This window comes from Nomascus leucogenys, chromosome 16, assembly GCF_006542625.1.
Source record: "Nomascus leucogenys isolate Asia chromosome 16, Asia_NLE_v1, whole genome shotgun sequence".
Lineage (NCBI taxonomy): Eukaryota > Metazoa > Chordata > Mammalia > Primates > Hylobatidae > Nomascus > Nomascus leucogenys.
In genome coordinates this window covers 42,663,369-42,689,886 of record NC_044396.1, presented here as the reverse complement: position 1 = coordinate 42,689,886, position 26,518 = coordinate 42,663,369, and the positions used below count along the sequence as shown (strand labels likewise).

The 26,518-nt window shown below is 40.8% G+C and overlaps 1 protein-coding gene and 1 pseudogene across 4 annotated transcripts in view; both read right to left on the bottom strand.

Moving 5' to 3' along the window:
- RGS20 (regulator of G protein signaling 20) overlaps positions 1 to 26,518 on the bottom strand; it is a 77,302-nt gene that overhangs the window by 25,627 nt on the left and 25,157 nt on the right. The window lies entirely within an intron of this gene.
- LOC115830780 lies at positions 15,835 to 15,954 on the bottom strand (annotated as a pseudogene).

Genomic DNA, 26,518 nt, shown 5'->3' with positions numbered 1-26,518 from the left:
GAACATCATATGGTTTCTTAGGACCAAATATAGCCATTAGAAGTCAAACGTAAATTCTATCAAAGTCTGTTATTAAACATTTTTTTTGAGATGTAGTTTTGCTCTTGTCACCCAGGCTGGAGTGCAATGGTGCGATCTTGGCTCACTGCAACCTCCACCTTTTGGGTTCAAGCAATTCTCCTGCTTCAGCCTCCCTAGTAGCTGGAATTACAGGCGCCTGCCACCACGTCCAGCTAATTTTTGTATTTTTAGTAGAGATGGGGGCCAGGCTGATCTTGAACTCCTGACCTTAGGTTATCCGCCCGCCTCAACCTCCCAAAGTGCTGGGATTACAGGCATGAGCCACTGCGCCTGGCCTGTTCTTATACATTTAAAAAAAAATTTTTTGAGACTGGAGAGTTCTGGAATTGTATACATTTTTAAAAACAGCTTTATTGAGGTCTAACAGACATCCAATAAACTGCACATGTTTAAGGTATATAATTTGATAAGTTTTGATATGTATACCTGGGAAGCCATCATCACAATCAAGATGGTGAACACATCCTCACCCTCAAAAGTTTTCTCAAAACCCTGCCTCTTGAGAATTTCTCTTTTGTTCCTTCCCTCTTACGCCTCTGCCTTGGGTGCTGACTGATCTGCTTTCTCTCTATATCCATTAATTTGCATTTCTTGATTTTCATATAAAGGGAACCGTACAACATCTTTTATTTTGGTCTGGTTTCCTTCGCGTAGCATAATTGTTTTGAGATTGTTGCATATATCAATGTCATTCCTTTTTATTCCTGAGCAGGGTTCCAGTGTATGGATGTACTACTATTGGTTTATCCATTCACCTATTGATGGACTTAGACCTTTTTGATGGTTGCTGAAAAGATTAGATATATAAGACATTGTCTTCTTTCGAACATGAAAATCTTTTTTTTTTTTTTTTTTTTTGAACGGAGTTTTACTCTTGTTGCCCAGGCTGGAGTGCAATGGTGCGATCTCGGCTTACCGCGACCTCTGCCTCCCGGGTTCAAGCAATTCTCCTGCCTCAGCCTCCTGAATAGCTGGGATTACAGGCATGTGCCACCACACCCGGCTAATTTTGTATTTTCAGTAGAGATGGGGTTTCTCCATTTTGGTCAGGCTGGTCTCGAACTCCTGACCTCAGGTGATCTTCCTGCCTCAGCCTCCCAAAGTGTTGGGATTACACGTGTGAGCCACCGCACCCTGGCGAGCATGAAAGTCTTTTATCAGACTAAATTAGAAGAGACTATTATTAAGACTGTATTCATGTTTACTGCACTATAATTTTGACATTTTAAATCATTTAAAGATTCAGTAAGTAAGTGTACAGAAATACATGCTATTCCTGGAAAAGCTTACTAACAATCTCTCATCTCTGTGTACAAAAAAATTCTAAATTAATGGGAATGGCTTTCACTCCCTTGCTAAATGTTGGAGTGTTTGGTGGTGGGAGTGATCATTTATACCATACCCTGCTGTCTGTGGAGAAATGCAAGAGCCTGAGGGGAACGAAAAGTGTTAATTAAACATGAATATTAAAAAGAAGCAAATGTTGATTTGATAATTATTGAAGCTGACTAACACACAGGGTTTGTTATACTATCCTCTCTACATATTTGTGTGGTTGGAAATTTCCTTAATAAAGTTTTTAAAGTGTTGAATTCTTTTAGATTAAAAAAAAATCTATTTAGATGAGCATATCAATTTCCTCCTTTGAATAGTTAATGAAGTGAATTAATGCATTTCTTGATGTTGAGTCACCGTTACCTTACTAAGCAAACTCTTCTCAGGTCTAAAAGATAATTATTCTTTTATTATACTGCTGATATAAATGCTACCTATTTACAAGATTGTAAAAATATGCCATCAATGTATATATTAATTCCACTAGTCTTTTCAGACATCGGTATAGGATCTAATTAGCCAAACCAGCTTCACACATCTTCTCCTTTGCCTTCATCATATGTGTGGGAGAACTCTGTGCACATATCGTTTCCATTTGTCCTTTCTAAATAACATGGAATCAATGCTTTTTGACAGTGCTCTTCTCTCTTTTTTTAGTCTGTCTTTGGCAGAGAATGCTGGGCATCATTTCACTGTCCTTTGGGATGACCATGTAAGTCACACACATCATCCCCCAGGTACTGGCTGCCTTCCCCTGACGGTCCTAGGGCTCAGAACTTAGATGAATGTGAAATAATTGTTAGCAACCTCATAGGCTAACATGTATGGGATTTCAAAAGCAGCCTGAGGGCTGGACATGGTGCCTCCTGCCTGTAATCCCAGCACTTTAGGAGGATGAGGCAGGTGGATCGCTGGAGCTCAGGAGTTTGAGACCAGCCTGGGCAACATGGAGAAACCCCACCTCTACACAAAAATATAAAAATTAGCTGGGTATGGTGGCACGTGCCTGTAATCCCAGCTACTCGGTCGGGGGGCTAAGGTGAGAAGATCGTTTGAGCCCAGGAGGTTGAGGCTGCAGTGAGCTGTGATTCCGCCACTGCCTCTAGCCTGGGTGACCGAGTGAGACCTTGTCTCAAAAAAAAAAAAAAAAAAAAAAAAATGCCCCAAAAAACAAAAAGAGCATCCTGAGGAAATGGGAATAATACAGGTTGATAGCTCATTAAACATTTCAGATCTCAATCAACAGACAATCCTCAAACAAGGCTTTTCCAAATTCCTAGGAACTCGACATTTAAGAGGACTTTCAAAATTCAACTAAAAGCCAGGGCAAACTCTTTTGATCACAATCTTTTAGTATTTTGGAATTGAAACCAGTAATTAGTTTTTAAAAAAGTTTTAACCTAATTAATTATCTCAGAGAGGCCCTTTCTTTCTTTCTTTCTTTTTTTGAGATGGAGTCTTGCTCTGTCACCCAGGCTGGAGTGCAGTGGTGCGATCTTGGCTCACTGTAACCTCCACTTCTTGGGTTCAAGTGATTCTCCTGCCTCAGCCTCCCAGAGCAGCTGGGATTACAGGTGCCCACCACCACACCTGGCTAATTTTTGTATTTTTAGTAGAGATGGGTTTCACCATGTTGGCCAGGCTGGTGTCGAATTCCTGACCTCAAGTGATCCGCCTGTCTCAGCCTCCCAAAGTGCTGGGATTAGAGGTGTGAGCCACCATGTCCAACCCAGAGAAGTTCTTTCTTATTTTCTGGTAAACACACTTGGTAGCCAGATTCCATTAATAGTTATTTATTTTCACTATAGTTCCCAAATCCTGAAGATAGCCATTACTGAATTACACATTGGGAATACGATGAAACACAAAGTATTGTGTTTTTAAAAAAAAATCTTATCTCTTAAGGCCTAAGACTCAAGTTCCTGTTCCAGAAAGATATAGAATCATAGATGAGCTCCTGATGAAGGAGAACCAAGAATCCAAAAATACATAAATTCAAAGCCTTCTTCAAAGACCCTAAGAAGCAGGATCCTACCATCAGGGGATAGTTTAGGGCCTTGAAAGAGTTAGACAGTAATATAAGAAAATTCGAGAGGACACATTCTCCTGGAGGAGACTCAAATCCCAAATCCATTTTCTTTTTTGTTTTTTGAGACAAGATCTCACTCTGTTGCCCAGGCTGCAGTACAGTGGTGTGAACATGGCTCACTGTAGCTTCAACCTCCTGAGTTCAAGCAATCCTCCTATCCAAGTCTCCCAAGTAGCAGGAACCACAGGTGTGTGCCACCATACCCAGCTAATTAAAATTTTTTTTTTTACATAGAGGTGGGATCTCACTATGTCTCAAACTCCTGGGCTCAAGTGATGCTCCTGCCTCAGCCTCCCGAAGTGCTGAGATTACAAGTGTGAGCCACTGAGCCCGGCCTACTTTTGCTTTAATAAACCTTGGCTCTTGAAGTATTTTTTCTTTGGGCAGTATGGCTGGGTGGATCATGGCTCCCACAGGGCCTCCATCAGTAACATCTTTGTCAGAACACAGTGCTACTAGATTACTCCTTAGTACTAGCTGTTTCCTGCTTTAGACACTGACCTTGAATATCTTACTTCGTTTTAACTTCTTTTTTTTTTTGAGACTGAGTTTCGCTCTTGTTGTCCAGGCTGGAGTGCAATGGCGCGATCTCAGCTCACCGGAACCTCCACCTCCTGGGTTCAAGTGATTCTCCTGCCTCAGCCTCCTGAGTAGCTGGGATTACAGGCATGTGCCACCATGCCCAGCTAATTTTGTATTTTTACTCCTGACCTCAGGTGATCTGCCCACCTTGGCCTCCCAAAATGCTGGGATTGCAGGCATGAGCCACCACATCCAGCCATTTTGTTTTAACTTCTAACTTTGTTGTCCTGCACAGAATCTTGCCCTGCTGGGAACCCCGCCGCAGGCCTCACCATTACCCTACCCAAACTCTGGTTCATATATTTTTTTTACTTCTCTGGTTTCTGTGTCTTGCTGATCCATTCTACCCATCACTTCCATCCAGAAAGCTATTGTGAATGTTACAGAGAAGCTAAAGACTACAGCTTGAAATATCTGACTGCAAATTCAGGATGGGATTGGGACTCTGGGCAAGCTGGGGCAATGATCTCACTTTGATCACTGACTCTGTTCCAAGCAAAAGCAATGACAGATAAGAAAAGTCTAAAAACATGTAGTTGAGTTCAAAACCAAGATAAATATACCTCCAACCAGAAACGCAATGGCAATGTAAATCAATGGGCAGAGTGGAAGCAGTGGGCCTGCTTGGCTGTAGGTCCAAATAATAGGCAGAGGCAACGTCAGTCCAGAAGCTAAAAGGGACTAAAATTGCTCCAGGTTAAATGTGGGGTTGGAGTTGCAGTCAGTGCTTTAAAAGTTGAAAAGAATCTCCTCTTCCTTATGAAGGAAGCTTATAAAAAATACCAACTGTAGCTGACCTCTGCTGAGGCTAGATGTGGAATATGGGAGCATATAGACATCTCTATGGTCCGGAATGAGCTGGAACTGCTGGTTCTGAAATCTGCCATATTCACAATATCACGTGGGCAGAAATTCTGAATTGCCATCATAACATCTGGCTCTTAGTAGTTGCCCAGATGTTCAGTGAAGGAAATCTTAATGTTTCTAGGTGGAGATAAGTAAAAACTAATGAGGACAGAAAAAAGATCAATAACAAAAAAGAATGAAACAATTGCTTTAAAATGAACTTGCAGCTGGGCATGGTGGCTCATGCCTATTATCCCAGTGCTTTGGGAGGCAGAGGTAGGAGGATTGCTTGAGGCCAGGAGTTTAAGACCAGCCTGAGCAACATAGTAAGCCCCATCTCTACAAAAAAATTAAAAAACTAGGCCAGGCACTGTGGCTCACGCCCGTAATCCTAGCACTTTGGCAGGCCAAGATGGGTAGATCACTTGAGGTCAGGAGTTCGAGACCAGCCTGGCCAACATGGTGAAACCCCGTCTGTACTAAAAATACAAAAATTAGCCAGGCGTGGTGGTGCACCTGTAATCCCAGCTATGTGGGAGGCTGAGGCAGGAGAATCTCTTGAACCCGGGAGGCGGAGGTTGCTGTGAGCCAACATGCACCACTGCACTTCAGCCTGGGTGACAGAGCAAGACTCTGTCTCAAAAAAAATAAAAAATAAAAAAATCAGCTGGGTCTGATGGCACACGTCTGTAGTCCTAGCTACTCAGGAGGCAGAGGTTGGAGGAATGCTTGAGCCCAGGAGGTCAAGGCTGCAGTGAACTATAATCATTCCAAAGCAAGACACTCACAAAAAAAAAAAAAAGTACTTGCAAACTAAAATTCCAAAACATATGAAGAAAGACAGTCATTAAAATCACCCACTGAAATATGAATTTAATGTTATAGAAGAAAATGAAAAATAAAGTTGAGATGCTCAAATAATAATGAAAAAATCATTTACATTTAAAATGTCAAAAAATAGGAAACTAAAACAAATAGAAATAAAATAAGAACAGGTAGTCATGAAAAAGAATCAACTAGAAAGTTTCAAGGATATTAGAAAATAGTACTGAAGGACTAATTTAGAATGTTCAGAAAGACTAAGAGATAAAAAGACGAGGCGCATCATCAGCAGGTTGGTTCCAGAATGGCTACGTGAGGGATGCAGACTCTCTCTCCAGCAAAATATAATCATATAACTAGTGAGTTATTAAAAAACAATCATTTAAAGTCTCCGGAAATTTTTTTTTTTTTTTGAGACAGAGTTGCAGTGGCGTGATTTTGGCTCACTGCAACCTCTGCCTCCCGGGCTCAAGTGATCCTCCTGCCTCAACTCCCCAAGTAGCTGGGACTACAGGCACACACCACCATGCCAGGCTAATTTATATATTTTTTGTAAAGATGGGGTCTCAGTATGTTGCCCAGGCTGGTCTCAAACTCTTGAGTTCAAGCAACCTGCCTTCCTTGGCCTCCCAAAGTGCTAGGATAACAAATGTGAGCTACCAGGCCAGGCCTAATATTTTTTAAAGAAGAAACTCTATACATATATTTCTGCTCTTATTTCTTTTCTTAGCTTCTTTAAAAGACATAGGATTGGCCAGGTTTGGTGGCTCATGCCTGTAATCCCAGCACTTTGGGAAGATTTTATATAAAGCAGTAATTATAACAATGTTATTGGATTTGTAATACATATACACCTTAATATGTATAGCAGTAGTAGCCACAAAACAGTAGGGAGAGAAAGGAGCTATATATAAGAGAAAAGTTTCTATATTTTACTAGAATTAAGGTAGTATACATCTAAAGTTGATTCTGATACATTAAGGTATTACAAGCATTATAGAGGCCATTAAGAAATTACCTCAGGGCCAGGCACATTTTCTCATGCCTGAAATCCCAGCACTTTGGGAGGTCAAGGAAGGAGGATCACTTGAGACCAGGAGTTCAAGACCAGCCTGGACAACATAGTGAAACTCCATCTCTACAAAAACTTTAAAAAATTAGCTGGCATGAGGGTGCACACACGTAGTCCTAGCTACTTGGGAGGCAGAGGCAGGAGGACTGTTGAGCCCAGGAGTTTGAGGCTGCAGTGAGCTATGATTGTACCACTGCACTCCAGCCTGTGTGACAAAGTGACACCCTGTCTCAAAGAAAGATTAAAAATTAAAATTAAAAAATATACACATACAGTGAAAAAATTACTAAAGAAGTAAAATGGTACACTAGAAAATATCAACATAAAACAAAGGAAGTTATTAAGGGAGGAAAAGAGAACAGAGTAGTCATGAAATATATAGAAAGTGAAAAAAACACAAAGGTAAATCTAAATGGATCAATGACAATGTGAAAAGTGTGCGGATTAAACAATCCAATCAAAAGATAGAGATTGCCAGAATGATTACAAACATAATCTAACTATATGCTGTCTACAAGAGACATACTTTAGATTCAAAAATGCAAATAGATAGAAAGTAAAAGGATGGAAAAATATATATCTGGCAACAGCAACCATAAGAGAGCTGGAGTGGCTCTAATAATAGCAAATAAAATACTATTAAACACAAAATGTTACCAGAGATTAATAGGGACATTTTATAATGATAAAAGAGCTAATGTCTCAGGAAGATATAACAATTATAAATATATATACACCTAATAACAGAACCACAAAAATACATAAAGCAAAAACTAACAGAATTGAAGGGAAAAACCGACAATTCAACGATAACAGTAATAAAGTTCAATACCTTGCTTTCAATAATGGACAGAACAACTAGATAGAAGATCAACAAGCATATGAATAGAGGACATCAGGACACTATAAACTAAATACACCTAACAGACATCTATAGAGCACTCCACCTGCATCAGTGGAATACATATTCTTCTCAAATACACATAAAAATTCTCCAGGATAGACCATATAATAGGCCATAAAACAGCTTCAATAGATTTAAAATCATTATTATAATACAAAGTACGTTTTCCAAAGACAATGGAATATAAAATAGCAATAGAAAAATACAATAGAGAAAATTCATGAAACCAAAAGTTAGTTATTTGAAAAGATCAACAAAATTGACAAACCTTAGCTAGTTGATGAAGAAAAATGAAGACTCAAATTACCAAAATCAGGAATGAAAGATGGGAAATTACTACTGATCTTACAGAAATAAAAAGAACGATAATGGAATACTATGAACAACTGTATGCCAACTAATTAGAAAACTTAGATGAAATGGAAAAAATCCTGGAAAGTCATAAACTAACAAAATTAACTAAAGAAGAAAAAATCTAAATGGAACTTTAACAAGTAAAGAGATTGAGTTAGTTATTTTAAAAAATCCCACAAAAGAAAACCCAGATCTGTTCAGGCTGGTGTATTTAAAAAAAAAAAAAAAGAAAAGAAAAGAAAAGAAAAGCTCAGATCAAGTTGGTTTCACTGGTGAATTCTACCAAACATTCAGTAAAGAAGGACTACCAGTTCTTCTTCAAAAACTGTTCCAAAAAATGGAAGGGGAGTGAATACTTCCCAACTTATTCTCTGAGACCAGTATTACTCTGATACCAAAACCAAATAAAGACACCATAATCATCTTTTATGAATACAGTTACACTAGCAAACCAAATCTAGCAACATGTAAAAAAGGATTATATGCCATGACTAAGTAGAATTTAATGTAAGAATGCAAGGTTAGTTTAACATAAAAAATAAACATAATAGCCATGTCAATAAAATAGTGGACAAAAATCATAATAGACTGAGAAAAATTATTTTATCAGCCACAGTGGCTCACACCTGTTATCCCAGCACTTTGGGAGGCCGAGGTGGGTGGATCACCTGAGGTCAGGAGTTCAAGACCAGCCTGGCCAACATGGTGAAACCCTATCTCTACTAAAAAATACAAAAATTAGCCAGGCGTGATGGCATGTGCCTGTAATCCCAGCTACTCAGGAGGCTGAGGCAGGAGAATAGCTTGAGCCCAGGGACTGGAGGTTGCAGTGAGCTGAAATTGCACCACTGCACTCCAGCCTGGGCAACAGAGTGAGACTGCCCATCTCAAAAAGAAAAATTATTTGACAAAATCTAATGCATTTCATGCTAAATAATATTCAACAAAATAGGCATATAAGGAAGCTTCCTAAACCTGACCAAAGGCACCTATAACACACCTCTATCTAAGATCATATTAAACACTGAAAGACTGATGGCTTTCTCTCTAAGATCAGAAACAAGAAAAAAAATCTACTTTTACCACTTCTATTCATACTACATTGGAAGCTCCAGCCTGGGCAATAAGGCAAGAAAAATAAATAAAAGGCATTCGAATTGAAAAAGTAAAACTATCTCTATATCTCTATTTGCAAATGACATGATCTTGCTCATTTAAAAATCTTAAGAATTCCACTGAAAACAAACAAAAAAATGATTAGAACTAATAAATGAGTTCAGCAAAGTTACAGGATACAATATTAACAAACAAAAATCAATTATATTTCTGTACACTAGTGGTGAACATTCTGGAAGTGATATAAGAAAATAATTCCAATAATAGTATCAAAAGAATAAAATAATTAGGAATAAATTTAATAAAGGAATTATAAGATTTATACACTGGAAACCACAAAACGATTGTTGAAAGTAAAGAATATCTAAATAGGTCTGGGCGTGATGGCTCACGTCTATAATCCCAGCACTTTGGGAGGCTGAGGTGGGTGGATCACTTGAGCCCAGGAGTTTAAGATCAGCCTAGGCAACAGGGTGAAACACCTTCTCTACTAAAAATACAAAAAATTAGCCAGGCATGGTGGTGTGTGCCTGTAGTTCCAGCTACTCAGGAAGCTGAAGTGGGAGGATCACGTAGCCCAGAAGTTGAGGCTGCAGTGAGCCAAGATCACACCACTGTGCTCCAGCCTGGGCAAAAAAAAAAAAAAAAAAAAAAAAAAAAAAAATCTAAGTAAGTGGAAAGACATCCCATATTTATAAAATATAAGACTTAATGCTGTTAGGATGGCAACATTCCTCAAATTAATGTACAGCTTCAATGCAATCCCTATCAAAATCCCAGGTGCCTGTTTTGTTTTCTTTTTAGCGATAGGGTCTTGCTATGTTGCCCAGGCTGGACAACATAACACCTGGGCTCAGGTGATCCTCCTGCCTCAGTCTCCTGAATAGCTCAGGAGAGCTACTTGGACAAAAAGGCCAAGCCAATTCAAAATGGGAAAGAACAGTCTTTTCAACAAATGGTGCTGACGGTAGTGAATATCCACATGCAAAAGAATAAAGTAAGACCCTTACCTTACACCATACACACAGATTAACTCAAGTGGATCTAAATCTAAGAGCTAAAACTATAAAATGCTTAGAAGAAAACACAACAGTAAATCTTCATGACCTTTGGTTAAGCAATGATTTCTTACACATGACACCAAAAACATAAGTAATAAAAGAGAAGTTTGATAGGTGGGACTTAATAAAAATTAACAATTTTTATGGCTGAGTGCAGTGGCTCATGCCTGTAATTCCAGCACTTTGGGAGGCCTAGGAGAGTGGATCACTTGAGGTCAGGAGTTCAAGACCAGTCAACATGGTAAAACCTCGTATCTGCTAAAAATACAAAAATTAGCCATGTTTGATGGTATGTGCCTGTAATCCCAGCTACTTGGGAGGCTGAGGCACGAGAATCGTTTGAACCCAGGAGGTGAAGGTTGCAGTGAGCCAAGATTTCACCACTGCATTCCAGCCTGGGCAGCAGGGCAAGACTAATTCAAAAAAAAAAAAAAAAAAGAAAAAATGTTATGCTTCAAATGACACCAGACCAGCACGACCAACATGGTGAAACCCTGTCTCTACCAAAAAAATATACAAAAATAAGCCAGGCCTGGTGGCACGCACCTGTAATCCCACCTACTCAGGAGGCTGAGGCAGGAGAATCTCTTGAACCTGGGAGGCGGAGGTTGCAGTGAGCCGAGATTGCGCCATTGCACTCCAGCCTGGATGACGGAGCAAGAATCTGTCTCAAAAAAAAAAAAAAAAAGTGAAAAGACAACCCACAGAGTGGGAAAAAATATTTGGAAGTCACATATCAGGTAAGAGACTTGTATCTAGGATGTATAAAGAACTCTTACAACTTAAGAAAAAGGAGAGAAAACCCAATTTAAAAATGGAGAAAGGATTTGACTAGATGTTTCAAATGGCCAATATACACATGAAAAGATGATTAACATAATCAGTCATTAGGGAAGTAAAGTCTCTACCACAATGAAATACTATTTTATTCCTACTAGGATAAGTAAAATAAAAGTAGACAATTAGTGTTAAGATGTGAAGAAATTAGAATCCTCATATGCTACATGTGAGAATGTAAAATGAGTTGGCCACTTTGGAAAACGGTTTGACAGGTCCTCAAAATGTTAAACATGAAGTTTCCAAATGACCCAGCAATTCTACTCCTATGTATGCCCAGAAAACTGAAAACACATGTCCACACAAAAACTTGTAAACAAATGCTGTTTGTTTATTGTTGTAAACATTAAACATAATGGTCATAAAGTGGAAAAACACAAATATCTATCAACTGATGGATGAACAAAACATGATACGTCCATACAAGGCAATATTTATTCAGCTATGAAAAGGAATGAAGTACTAGATCCTGCTACAACATGGATGAACCTTGAAAATATGTTAAGTGAAGGCTGCGCGCGGTGGCTCATGCCTGTAATCCTAGCACTTTGGGAAGCTGAGGCAGGTAGATCATTTGAGGTCAGGAGTTCGAGACCAGCCTGACCAGCATAGTGAAACCCATCTCTACTAAAAATACAAAAAATTAGCTGGGTGTGGTGGTGGGCACCTGTAGTCCCAGCTACTCAGAGGCTGAGGCAAGAGAATTGCTTGAGCCCGGGAGGCAGAGGTTGCAGCAAGCTGAGATTGTGCCATTGTACTTCGGCCTGGGCAACAAGAGCAAAAAAAAAAAAAAAAAGAAAATGGGTTAAGTGAACGAAGGCAGACACAAAAGGCTACATAATGTATGATTCCATTTATAAGAAATTTTCAGACTAGGCAAATCCATAGAGACTGGAAGTAAATTAGTGGTTGCCAGGGGATGGGGTAAGGGGAATGAGGAGTGACTGCTAGTGGGTGTGGATTTCTTTTCAGAATTATGAAAATATTCAGGAATTAGATAGTGGTGATTGTTGCACAACTTTATGACTGTGCTAAAAACTACTGAACTGTATATTTTAAAATGGTGAGCCTTATGGTATATGATTTATATGACAATTTTATAAAAAGGAATGCAGTACTCATACATGCTATGGCATGACTAAGTCTTAAAAACATTCTGTTAATTGAAGGAATCAAGACCCAAAAGTCCACATGTTGTATAATACTTGTACATGAAATGCCCAGAACAGGTATGTCTAGAGAGACAGAAAGTAGAATAGTGGTTGCCTAGGGTTGGGAGCAGGGAGAGAGAACGGAGAATGACTACTAATGGGTACAAGGTTTCTTTTGATGAAAATGTCCTAAATTAGATTATGATGATGGCTACACAACCCTGTAAGTATACTAAAAACTACTGATTGTGATTGACTGAGACAGAGGAGACAGAGTCAGTCTGTGTCGCCCAGACTGGAGTGCAGTGGTGTGATCATAGCTCACTGCAGTCTCCAACTGCTGGGCTCAAGTGATCCTCCTGCCTCGGCTTCCCAAAGTGCTGGGACAACAGGTATGAACCACTGTGCCTGGCCTGTGCCCTTCAAATGAGTAAACTTTATGGTATGTAAATTTTATCTCAATGCTCTTTAAAGGTAAAAGAGTAAGGGAGTGTAGAGTTACCAGTTTCAATGTACATTTAACAGGAGTTTAATACAAGGAAAATGGAGATAATGATGGGAAAATAACAGTTAAAAAGAAAGTAGGAGGCCAGGCATGGTGGCTCATGCCTATAATCCCTGCACTTCGGGAGGCTGAGGCAGGTGGATCACCTGAGGTCAGGAGTTCCAGACCAGCCTGGCCAACATGGTGAAACCCTGTCTCTACTGAAAATACAAAAAATTAGCCAGGTGTGGTGGCATGTGCCTGTAATCCCAGCTACTCAGGAGGCTGAGGCAGGAGAATCACTTGAACCTGGGAGGCAGAGGTTGCAATGAGCTGAGATTGCACCACTGCACTCCAGCCTGGGCAACAAGAGTGAAATTCCATCTCAAAAAAAAAAAAAAAAAAACCAACCAAACAAAAAGAAAGTAGGTGTTCTGAGAATTTCCAAAACTGAAAAAAACACAGATCCTCAGTGCTATAGACTGAATGTTTATGTCTACCACAAAATTCATTAATTGAAGCCCCAAGGTGATGATATTTGGAAGTGGGGCCCTAGGGAGTGATTAGGTCATGAGAATGGGGCGTTTATGAAAGGGATTCGTGTCCTTATGAAAGAGGCTTCACAGAGCTCTCTCCCTCTTTATCCACCCTGTGAGGGTGCGGTGAGAAGACAGTTCCTGGTTTCTGGCAACCAGGAAGCAGCCCTCACCAGACACCTAACTGCCAGTGCCTTGATCTTGGACTTCCCAGCCTCCAGAACTGTGAGAAACAAATTTGGTCATTTGAGCCACCCAGCCTATGGAATTCTGTTATAGCAACATGAATTGACTAGACACTCAGAAAGTCTCTCTCTTTACAAAGCAGGACAAATAAACAAAAATCCACTACTAGAAATACCATGGTAAACTTTAAAACATCAGGAATTGACAGATAAGAAGCTACCAGTGAAAAAAGTTTCCTACAAAAGAATGATAATTAGGCCAACAACCATACTTCTCTTCAGCAACAACAGATCCCAGAAGAAAACAGATAATATCTTCCTCTGAGATAAGACTCAGAGAGCTTATCTCTCACAGACTGTTGCAAAAAAATTATTAAAGCATATTTTACCAAGAAAAGTAGATCCCAAGGGGAAGTATGGAATTCAAGAAACAATAGTAACTCTAGAATTTGATAAAATATGTCAGTAAATTTAATTAAGTACTGTCTGCAAAGATGGGTCTTAGGCTGGGCTCAGTGGCTCATGCCTGTAATCCCAGCACTCTGTGAGGCTGAGGCAGATGGATCACTTGAGGTCAGGAGTTCAAGACCACCCTGGGCAACACAGTGAAACCTTGTCTCTACGAAAAATAAAAAATTAGCTGGACTTTGTGGTACATGCCTGTAGTCCCAGCTCCTTAGGAGGTTGAGGTGGGAGGATCCCTTGAGCCCAGGAGGTGGAGACTGCAGTGAGCTGTGGTCACACCACCGCAGTTAGCTTGGGCAACAGAGTGAGACCCTGTCTCAAACTAAAAAAAATGGGTCTTGAGTACTTGTGTACTTAAGTACTTGTTTGAATACAGGACTCTTTTGAAAGTGATTAGAAAAGTTAGATGAACATTATGTAGCCAAGGAGGGTTACTATAACGGGACACTAAATGGAATGTTTCCTGTCATATCTGGGTTTCCAAAGTCTCTGAGTCTCCAAAGGCAAGGACCGTGAGTGATGTGTGCCCACATATTCTAGAGAGAACTTCTGACACTTCTAGGTAAAACTTAGCAGGAGAGTTAATGGAAGTCACGTACTGCTAATCTTGAGAATATTTTAGAGAGAAAGAGATTTCACAGAAGGAAATTTGTAGTAGAGACAGCCCAGTAGCATTTCTGCTCCTTTCTCTGCCACCATCTGTTGGAGACAGAAGACATCTTGGGGGATGATGCCGGAAGAGACGACTTGAACCATAGTCCTCAGATGAATATTTGCTGATCTCTCACAGACTCTTGCAAAGAAAATTATTAAAGCATATTTTACCAAGAAAACTAGACCCCAAGGGGAAGTATGGAATATAAGAAACAATAGTGAATCTAGAATTCGATAAAATATGGTAAAATATGTCAGTAAATATGTCAGGTGGGGTGGTTCATGCCTATAACCACACCTACTTGAGAGGCTTGTTTGAGGCCAGGAGTTCGAGACCAGCCTGGGCAACATAGCGAGACTCCAATTCTAAACACATTTTTAAGAAAGAAACTCAGGCACCAGCCCTGTCCTTGTCCTCAGATGATGCAGAAGACTCCTGGGGAGAACCTGGCAAAGCATGAGAGGTACAGAGACTGCAGCTTCCCTCCGGACTGCCTGAGACTGAATGGGAGGGGCTGGTTGGAACAGCCAGGTCTAGGAAAAAGGGAAGCAAGCCAGCTGCATGGATGGGTGAGTTTTTCCATGGGAGACATGGAAGGTGGCCAAGCTTGAATCTTCTTGAAGGATCCTGTGCAAAACTGTTGGACTGGGGAGGAGAATCCCAGAGCTGTATGACTGGGACCAAAGCTGAAGAGGTCAGGCAGGAGTGGGGAGATCCCTGTAGAAGAAAGACTGGTCTGAACTCCCATTGACCAATACCACCTCTGTCTTTAGCAGTGCTGCATCCAAGGCAGCAGAGCTAGGAAAGGAGAGAAAGCAGAGAGGAACTGGAAGGGCTATCCTCCTCTCCCCTGCCACTGTTGGTCTGCCCAACCTCTGGAGAGGCCAAAGCTGGGTGAGGGGAAACTGAAATGAAGGGCACTAAAGTTTGATTTCAAGGGGACTGAACTTTTTTTTTTTTGAGATAGAGTCACGCTCTGTTGCCCAGGCTGGAAGTGCAGTGGAGCGATCTCGGCTCACAGCAACCTCTGCCTCCCAGGTTCAAGTGATTCTCCTGCCTCAGCCTCCTGAGTAGCTGGGATTACAGGCGTGCATCACCACACCCAGCTAATTTTTGTAGTTTTAGTAGAGACAGAGTTTCACCATGTTGGCCAGGCTGACCTCAAACTCCTGACCTCAGGTGATCCACTGCCTTGGCCTCCCAGAAGTGCTAGGATTACAGGCTTGAGCCACTGCGCCTGGCCGGCGCTAAACATTAAAAAAAATTTTTTTTCTTTTTATGGAATGCTTCAAGAATTTGCATGTCATCCTTGCAGCAGGGGCCATGCTAATTTCTCTGTATTGTTCCAATTTTAGTATATGTGCTGCCGAAGCGAGCACTGAACTTTTCTAACGCCTGAAAATGCGACTGTTCTAATACTGACATTGACCTGAAAAGCTATAGAATCTGCATGAGATAGAGTTGAGGGGAGAGGAGGGGAAAACCGATACTGTTTGAACGTGGTGATAGGAGAAGAAATTCCCTGCCTGTTTACACTCAGTTCAGTCCAGCTTGTTAAATTAGTGAACTACATAAAGAAACTAAGATTATCTAGTGCACAAGAATGGATAAGAGGTGACAGCAAATATCACAAATTACAGTCTGGGGTCAGGGACATGAAGGGAGATCTGTAAGGGATAAGATCAAAAATAGGAAGAGAAAGAAGGAGAGAATAGGGGAAACCACAATGGACCCAAAGTACCAAGGCTAAGAACCTAAAATTGGATTGGCATCAAAGAACTAAGAAGGGCCTGTAATTCCAGCTCCTTGGGAGGCCAAGGTGGGAGGATCACTTGAGGCCAGGAGTTCAAGACCAGCCCAGGCAATATTGCAAGACCCCCATCTCTACAAATATTTAAAAATTAGCCAGATGTGGTGGTGTATGCCTATAGTACTAGTTACTCAGTAGGCTGAGGCAGGAGTTTCACTTGAGCCCAGGAGTTTGAGGCTGCAGTGAGCCATGACGGTGCCACTGCACTCCAGCAGTGACAAAGTGGGACCCTGTTTCAAAAACAAAAAGAGAGATTGGAAAAAAGAGAAGAGAAAAGAAGGAAGAGGAAAAAAAGAGAAAGAAGGAGGAAAATATAGCCAAGGCCAGAAGTCATGGTGCCAGAGCCCAGTAAGTGATTGAAGTGGCCACGTCCACACACCTTTTATTAGAAACCTCAATTTCTATGTAAGAATAAACTTTAACATCTGGATTAGTTTACTGGAGCTGCTGTAACAAATTACCACAAACCGGATGGCTTAAAACAACAGAAATTCATTCTTGCACAGTTCTGGAGGCTAAAAGTCCAAAACCAAACCGTCAGCAGGGCCAGGCACCCGCCTCTGAAGCCTCTAGGGGAGGATTCTTCCTTGCCTCTTCTGGCAACCTCAGTGGCAACAGAAACCCAATCTCTGTCTTCTTTGCCACTTGCCCTTCTTCCCTGTATGACTGCCTGGGTCTTTGAAGCTCTCCCTCCTTATAAGATCACCAGTCGTTGGATTTCAGGCTCACCTTCATCCAGTTTGGCCTCATCTTCACTTGGTTAGCCAGATGTGGTGGTGCATGCAAAGACCCTGTTTCCAGATAAGGTGATATTCACAGGTATCATCGTTAGAACTTCAACATATATTCTGGGGGGGACACAATTCAACCCATAACAATGTCTAATGTGGAGTGAGGAATAGGATCTCCTGTGAAGCCACTTTAATGCTTCTGTCCAGAACTGTCAAGTGCATTAGATGACTGGACACTTTAATCTGCAGCTGAGTTGACTAACCAGTGTGATAATTTATTAATATTATTTTTAGGCCAGGCATGGTGGCTCATGTCTGTAATCCCAGCACTTTGGGAGCCCGAGGCGGGTGGATCACCTGAGGTCAGGAGTTTGATACCAGCCTGACCAACATGGAGAAACCCCATCTCTACCAAAAATACAAAAATTAGCCGTGTATGGTGGCAGGTGCCTGTAATCCCAGCTACTTGGGAGGCTGAGGCAAGAGAATTGCTTGAACCCAGGAGTCGGTGTTTGCAGTGAGCTGAGTTTGCACCACTGCACTCCAGCCTGGGCAACAGAGCAAGGCTCCGCCTCAAAAAAAAAAAATCAATTGCAGTGCATTGAAACACATAAAATATGTGTAAAACTATGAATTCATAATGATACAAAAAAACTCACTGACTACTTTTAGACAGTGATAGGGAACAATTTTGAAAACTGATAAATAAGGGGAAGGAATCAAGTTTTTATCCTACTTTTCCTATAAAAATCATACTTCAGGGTAACCTAATAGTTGATAAGTTTTTCTTTTATAACATTTTACTCACTAATAAATTTAAAAAAATGAAGAAATCACATATACAAACATACACACGCACACTACATATATATATATATACACAAATAAAATCACCTATGAAAAAATGTTCAGTTTTATCAAAAGTAAATTTAGAAAAATATTGGTATTCTCAATGAAGTATCAGAATAGACAGATGAACAGTAGCTGGAAGCCAGTGGGATGAATTCATTTGAGAGAATGTAACTAATGAAAGATTTCATAAATACTGAAGATGCAAAATTGAAGTTAAATGTGATGCAAGAATAAATATTAAAATTTATGTGGCAGGAAATCATGCAAAACAAAGAGATGCAAATTAAAACCAGGTATCTTTTTTTGATATTTTTACCTAAAAAATTGGCCAAAAAAAAAAAAATCAAGATTAACTGTATCCATTGTGAGGACTGGGGGAAATTGGCTTAAATCTCAACTCCATTGTTGATTAGCTGTATGAGCTTAGAGAAGTTATTCCATCTCTTTGAGTCTTGGTTCCTTCATCAATAGAAATGGGATACTGAGCATCCTGGAGGTGAAGATTAAATGAGGCGATACCGGTGAAGCACTTCAAATGTGCCTGCAACACACAGCACTCAATAAATGTTTGCTGTGTGGTTATTCCTATGCATAGGAATTTGCAGTCTTGTGATTTATGTTCCTATTATGAATAGGATCTCCCTTCATGAATTTTCCTTTTTTTGGCCATCCTTGTCCAGTTTAAATATTCTTATTTTTCTGCCTTTTAAAACAAAGTTGGAAATGTTCCATCTTTTTATTTTTATGTATTTTTTGAGACAGAGTCTCACTCCATCACCCAAGCTGGAGTTAAGTGGCCCGATCTCGGCTAATTGCGACTTCCACCTCCCGGGTTCAAGCAATTCTCATGCCTCAGTCTCCCAAGTAGCTGGGATTACAGGCACGCACCACCATGCCCAGCTAATTTTTTTTGTATTTTTAGTAGAGATGGGGTTTCACCATGTTATGTTGGCCAGGCTGGTCTCGAACTCCTGACCTCAAGTGATCCACCCACCTCGGGCTCCCAGAGTGCTGGGATTACAGGCAATGAGCCATCATGCCTGGCCAGGGTGTGTGCCTTTCTTAGGGACAAATCTCATAACACCTTTTCGATTTTTTCTATATAGTTTAGGATCTTCTACTACCATATGACTCAATATTTTAAATTTATATTTTTTCAGAAAAGTATCTATCTTACCTAAGATTTTCAAATACATTGGCATTAAACTTGTACATGTTATTTGGTTTTTGTGTAAAAAAAGTCTTGATCCGGTTATGCACCATACCTCATTTCTGATGGTTTGGGCTTTTCTATCCTCTTATCTGAATCAGATTTGCCAAAGGTTAGTCTGTAGTTCTGTTTCCAAAGAATTGGCTTTAGGTTTTATGGATCAATTTTGTTTTCTGTTAACTGTAAATTTCACTAATTTCTGCTTTTATTTTCATTATTCTTCATCTACTTTTTAAAAAATGACTTAGTTTTCTCCTGGCCTCTCACACTAAAGTTTTAGTTTATTTACTTTCAGTCACTGCTGGTTTTTAATAAGTGGCTTTAAAAGCATAAATTTTTATCCAGTTACTGCTTTGATCATATCCACTGAGTTTTGCTAGATAGCACTATTTTTATTTCCAAATAGCTCAGATCTAATAGTTCACCTCCAAATACCTCAGATCTAATTGCAGCTCAGTTTTTTTATCCACAGCCTTCTAAAAGTTTATTTTTAATTTCTTGACTAGCCTGACTAGTTTGTATGTTTCTTTACATTTTGATCAGAAAATGTGGCCTGTATGATTTTAACATGTTTAGGTATATTATTACTTTGTAGATTGATATGGTAGTTTTGCCTTTTCCAAAATATCATACAAATTAAATCATATGGTATGCATTGTTTGGAGTCTGGGCTTCTTTCACTTAGCGTAATGCTTTTGAGATTCACCTGGTCATGTGTATCAGTAGTTCATTCTTGTTTATTGCTGAGTAGTACTCAATTATATGGTTCTAACTGTCTATCCGGGCACCTACTGATGGACATCTGTGTTATTTCCTGTTTTGGGTGCTTATGAATAAAGCTTCTATAAACATTTGTGCAGAGATTTTTGTGTGGGTGTATGTTTTCATTTTTCTTGGGTAAATACTCACTGGGTCACATAGTAAGTGCATGTTTATTCACTTTCTAAGAACATGCCAACTTGTCTTTCAAAGGAGCTGTGTCTTTTTTCTATTCCCACCAGCAATGAATGAGAGTTTCAATTGTTCCACATCCTTGTCAGTAGTTGACATTGTCAGATTTTTTTTTTTTCCTGGCGATTTTAATAGGCCTAAGTGGCAGCTCATGGTGGGTTTAATTTGCATTTCCCTCTTGACTGATAATGTTGAGCATCTTTTCATATATTATCTGCTATGTGTACCTCTTCTTTGGTGGAGGGTCTTGGTAATTTTTTTGGCCCATAGTCTGAAGCAAGAGCCCCTCCAATACCAGCTTTGTGCTCTTGCTGGTACCAGGGCATCTGTACTTTTGCTGGCTACATGGCTTTCTTCATGTTCCTAATAGTGCTTTGATTGATTCTGTTTTATGTAAGGGTGTTTAATACATATGTGATGAATGATTAGAGAACTAATAATGTATCCCCCTGTGTTTCACCTCATGACTCAGTGCATCTTTACCTTTTCTGTTTGATAACATAAGAGGCAATTTAACAAAATGTATGAACCCAGCCCAGGAAGGCATTTGTCCCTGTTCTCTTCAACTGTCTACTGGTCACCTTCATTTCCCCAGTCTCAGACACTCTAGATACAAAGGACTCTAGAAGGAAAGAGAGAGAATACACACCCAGCAGATATTTTCCTTCCTTGTTAGAGTTTCCGTCACCTCTGTCCTTCCACATTAGTCAAAAGTTGTCAAAGACAAGTGTATCGCACACATTTAATCCATTCTCAGAAATGGTTCATCATTATTCACATAACAATTCCTTCCCGCTGTATTGCTGCTTTCTATAATGTTACTTCTCTACCGGAAGCAAGAAACCTCCAATATCAAGTACCAGGACTAGGATATCATTCTGCCATAGGAACATTAATATATCTCCAAATTTGTAATATAAGCATGCATTTAAATATCTACCTGTACACTATTATAATAACAGCCTTTTAAAAAAATAGCATAATGGGCTGGGTGTGGTGGCCCACAGCTGTAATCCCAGCACTTTGGGAGACCAAGGCCATGGGTGGATCACTTCAGCCTAGGAGTTTGAGACCAGCCTGGGCAATATAGGGAGACCCTGTCTCAACAACAACAACAAATTAGCCAGATATGGTGGTGCAGGCCTGTAGTCCCAGCTATTTGGGAGGCTGAGGCTGAAGGATTGCTGGAGCCTGGAAGGCAGAGGCTACAGTGAATCGAGATAACACCACTGCACTCCAGCCTGGGTGACAGAGCAAGACCCTGTCTCAAAAAAAAAAAGTATATATATATATATATATACCATAATGGATAATAGAGTACTCAGAATCAAATGGACCCAGCACCACCACTACCTGTATGACCACAGGCAGGTCACCCCAACTTCTCTGTGTCAAATCAGGAAAATAATAGTATCTGGCTCATGGGGTTGCTGGGAGGAATAAATATGATAATTCATGTAAAATCCTCACATAGTGCCTGGAATTATTAAATGCTTAACAACTGTTACCAAGTATATTTTTAAAAAGAATAACATGCCATAAATCCATCATGCCAATATTTTAAATTTTATTTTGCATTTCCTTCCCTTTGTTCACAAAAATTATTTACATGATTATGAGAGTATATATATGATTTTGAATGCTGCTTTATAACTTTCTGTGTTGATATGATAGTTTATTAATTAATTAATTTATTTAATTATCTTGAGACAGGGTCTCACTCTGTCACCCAGGCTGGAGTGTGGTGGTGCAATTATACCTCACTGCTACCTCCGCCTCCTGGGCCTCAGGTGATCCTCCCACCTCAGCATCCTGAGTAGCTGGGACCACAGATGCGAGCCACTGCACCCAGATAATTTTTTTTTTTTTTTGAGATGGAGTTTCACTCTTGTTGCCCAGGCTGGAGTGCAATGGCGTGATCTCGGCTCACTGCAACCTCTGCCTCCCAGGTTCAAGAGATTCTCCTGCCTCAGCCTCCCGAGTAGCTGGGATTACAGGCACCTGCCACCACGCCTGGCTAATTTTTGTATTATTAATAGAGGCAGGGTTTCACCATGTGGCCCAGGCTGGTCTCAAACTCCTGGGCTCAAGTAATCAACTCTACTTGGGCTCCCAAAGTGCTAGGATTATAGGCATGAATCACCGCTCCGAGCAGCAGTCTTTATAAGTTTTAGTAGCTCGGCAAGTCCAGTGTTTTACTCTTCTGTATCTCCTTTATCTATTGCTTTATTCCAACTATTGCTTCTAACTTTCATGACTTCCTTTCCATAGCTGCCTTGTCTGCATGTGCCTGCCTTTATTTTTTGCTTTCAAAGTTCTATAAAGAACATTTCTGAGAGTTAATCACCCATTATCCCATCTCCCAATGTTTTCCATCTTTTTGTTCCATATGCGTATGCCGTTTTCAATAGTTTCAGTGTCAATGATCTTCAGATTGAGTGCTCTCTGTCAAGCATCATGAATGGGTCAGGCAGCTTTGACCTTTCATCACCTGCCTCACAACTTCATTGAAACCAAGACTCTACCTTACAGAATGCACTTCTAGATGGATTTTTTCTGGGCTGGCATTGTGAGTATTTCAGGGTCAGGGTGACAATACCTCCTACCTCTGATGGCTGCACAATGACACAAAGGCAGGAATCCCAAACCTTACCATTAGACATGGTAGCCGGTAATGACCTTTAAACTTAATCTGTATCCTGGTTAAATCTTTTGGCCCCTCATTTTCTACCCCTCTAAAATGCAAAGTGTAAGCTTGCCATTCATTTTCTGGGATCCTAAGAAGCCATGAGATGCAGGAGCCTGTTAGCCTGGCCTCTGGCCTCCCAGGAGAATCGTTACCTGCCCCACCACTCCTCATCCCCAAGAGCGTCTCTCTTACCCTTTAAATATTTTGGAAAGATTCTTTAAATCTTTTTTTTATTTTTTTTTTCTGAGATGGAGTCTTGCTCTGTCGCCCAGAGCTAGAGTGCAATGGGGCAATCTCGGCTCACTGCAACCTCAGCCTCCCGGGTTCAAGCAATTCTCCTGCCTCAGCCTCCTGAGTAGCTGGGATTACAGGCTCGTGCCACCATGCCAAGCTAATGTTTATATTTCCAGTAGAGACGGGTTTCACCATGTTGGCCAGGCTGGTCTTGAACTCCTGATCTTGTGATCCGCCCACCTTGGCCTCTCAAAGTGCTGGGATTACAGGCGTGAGCCACCGCGCCCAGTTAAGATTCTTTAAATCTTAATAGATACAGGAAGGCTAACAAGACATAGAAAACATCAAATGCTTCAGAAACAAATGTGGTTCACAAGCAGGAGGAATCTGCATGCTTTGTTACCTGAGATAAGGAAGAATGGGACCAGTGTGAAGGCAACTCCGATACCAAGCCACCCGGCCACTTAGCTCCATTGCTCCTCCCAGATTTTTGTTACGATATGCTACAGAGTTAATTGATGGGACATTTCTTTCTGTTTTCACATTGAAGAAATGACTAATGACATTAAAATGGGGTGGAACGTGAAGCCAGAGAGCTATGTCTGGGGATATTACAGCTTTGGTAATTCCCAATATACCACCTATAGCAGATGGACACAAACAAGGGAGTCTCCCTCCTAACTCTCAGCTGTAAGGCTTCCCATTGCATTGCACTGGGATGCTATGATTTTACCTTAGTCCCTCAGTTGTGCCCTATACATATCTCTCCCAGTACTTTCTTGAGCCTGTTCAAATGATTGGGTGTTTGTTCCTGTTCCACATCAAGAACAAAGCTCCTTTCCTCATGAGCCTCATTCGTTTCAATTTCACTGTTTTCCGAGCTCCCACTGACTGTGGTTCCCAGGTGCATGAAAAGCACTGCGATATTCCAGGAATATCCTCCTGTACTGCAGCCTTAAGGGACACTCTCATTTCCTTGTTCTCTGCAGTAACGTTTCTGAGTATTTAACACAATGTGTTTCAATTTACTGCTAATTTTACCCTCCTCTTGGTCATCCTGCCTTCTAGGTTTCCTCTGCCTGGGAAATCTTTCTCTAATACTATTTTGCCTTGGATGGAGGATGATTTTCCACAGATACCACATTTGCCAGCACACTTAGGGGGCCACTCGATAGCAAAGTAGCAAAGTAACTCGATGGCAGAGGGTTGAGTGAGTTGTTTTTTTTTCTTTTTTTGAGATGGAGTCTTGCTCTGTCACCCAGGCTGGAGTGCAGTGGTGCCATCTCGGCTCACTGCAACCTCCACCTCCTGGGTTCAAGTGATTCTCCTGCTTTAGCCTCCCAAGTAGCTAGGACTATAGGCATGTGCCACCATGCTCGGCTAATTTTTTGTATTTTTAGTACGGACGAGGTTTCACCATGTTAGCCAGGATGGCCTCGATCTCCTGACCTCGTGATCCGCCCGCCTCGGCCTCCCAAAGTGCTGGGATTACAGGCATGAACCACCGCGCCTGGCCTGAGTGAGTTTTTTATAGGGTCCTCTGGTCTTAAATACTTGGTCTTAAAGTTGGATGCTCACTTGTGACAAGGTGGAGGAGGGGGACCCTGTGATCCAGGCCCCTCTCAGCCCCATGCATACCTCTGACCTCAGACAGAACTGGAAGTCGAATGAACGGGAGGAGGAAAAGGACGGAAAAGCCATTTGGCTGGGGACAGGAGGCATAAAATGTGTTGGAGAGAGGGACAAATCTCATGTGAAGGGCTCTAGGCTTCCAGAACCTGAAGGAAAGTTTCTGAAGATGTTTGGCTTGCGAGGAGGGTGAGTTCACAGGAAGTCTTCTTTTGGCTGCTCGCTAGATTCTCATTCAAGAATTTACACAATGAGGTTAGAAAAACAGACCCACTGAATCCATGCTAAACTCTCGCTGGGTTTAGCTGCCTACCTGAAAATAGCAACAGGGGAATGTGGCTTTCTCTGAATCACGTACTGCAAGAGTAACACCGGGTCACCAGATGCTGCTGAAGTCACAAACAGGCCCTGTTACTATTAGCAGCCGAGACGTAAGCTGAATGCTGGTCAACAGTGATGTTCTGTTTAGTAGGATGCTGAGATGAGGCGATTCTAAGTTTGAGAGGACTCTGGCCCATTATCCTGCAGTATAGTCATCACCAGACAAAAGTCCATCTCACTGTGGCTCATGAAATATTAATGAAGAGCTAGAATTACTTGCACTGACTTCAGCACAAATAGACCAAAAAATCAAATCAAAGCTCTATCTTCCACTGTGTTTGATACAGAAAGCTAACAGTTTAGTAGCTGGTGGATTTTTGTGGAAATTCTAAACTTCACCTCCAGGCAAATCTATGGGTTTTCAAAAATTTCTGTCTTTTGGTTTTATTATCTGACTATTTGGGTTTTATTGTCTGACTATTTTAAGAAAAAGCTGGTTCATTGTTTTCTAGTAGGGGAAGTCAAGTGGAAGCTTAATAGTAACAAAAGACTTTTGAATTATAATTACTTCCAGATGGATGCTTACAGATGTCCTCATCTTTTAAAAAACCACTTAAGCATCTTACCATCTGTTTTTCAGTGACTTATCATGGAAATCTTTACACTTTTGTTTATATAGCCGTTGCCAAATGTGTAAGCCCCAGGAGGTTTTAAGCCAGTGAAGGCTTTAAGACTATAATAAGAATGTCTTTCTCTTCTCTTCTGCCATTACTAAGTGAATATCCTATATAACTCAACTTTTACAATGGCCTTTTGGGAAGTATTAGAAAGGAGAGTATGATCTGAAGAAAATAAATAAATTATGTATGTTTTTATTTGTTCTTTCCTAATGTCAGCCAACAACGAAGGAGCATTTTGTAAGTACTGATTGAAATCTTTATTAAGAGCTTTGCTTATCCCAGGAAATAGTGGCATTCTCAAGAAAATTGCAGCTGGGGTGCATTCCCAGTGATAACTTGGGCCAGGGTACCTCTGAAAGTATTAAACGCTTGGGAAAATCTTTGTCTGTGGGGCTGTTTTAGGGACTCTTCAAATGGCTGAGGAATGTATGAGGCCATCCTTAACGGTTTGCATGAGAATGGCCAGCTTTTTACTGTTTCCCAGCAAGGAACAGGCTCCCTAATGAGAATTTCTGCATAGTTATTGCAAATTATAGAAAAAAAACAGGCAAATTACTTACATCATAGAAAAATTAATGTCGAAAATCGAAGTTGTGGCCAGGCGTGGTGGCCTGTAATCCTAGCACTTTGGGAGGCCGAGACGGAAGAATCACTTGAGGTCAGGAGTTCGAGACCAGCCTGGCCAACATGGCGAAATCCCATCTCTACTAAAAATATAAAAATTAGCCAGGTGTGGTGGCTGACGCCTGTAATCCCAGCTACTTGGGAGGGTGAGGCAGGAGAATCGCTTGAACTTGGGAGGCGGAGGTTGCAGTGAGCAGAGATCACACCACTAC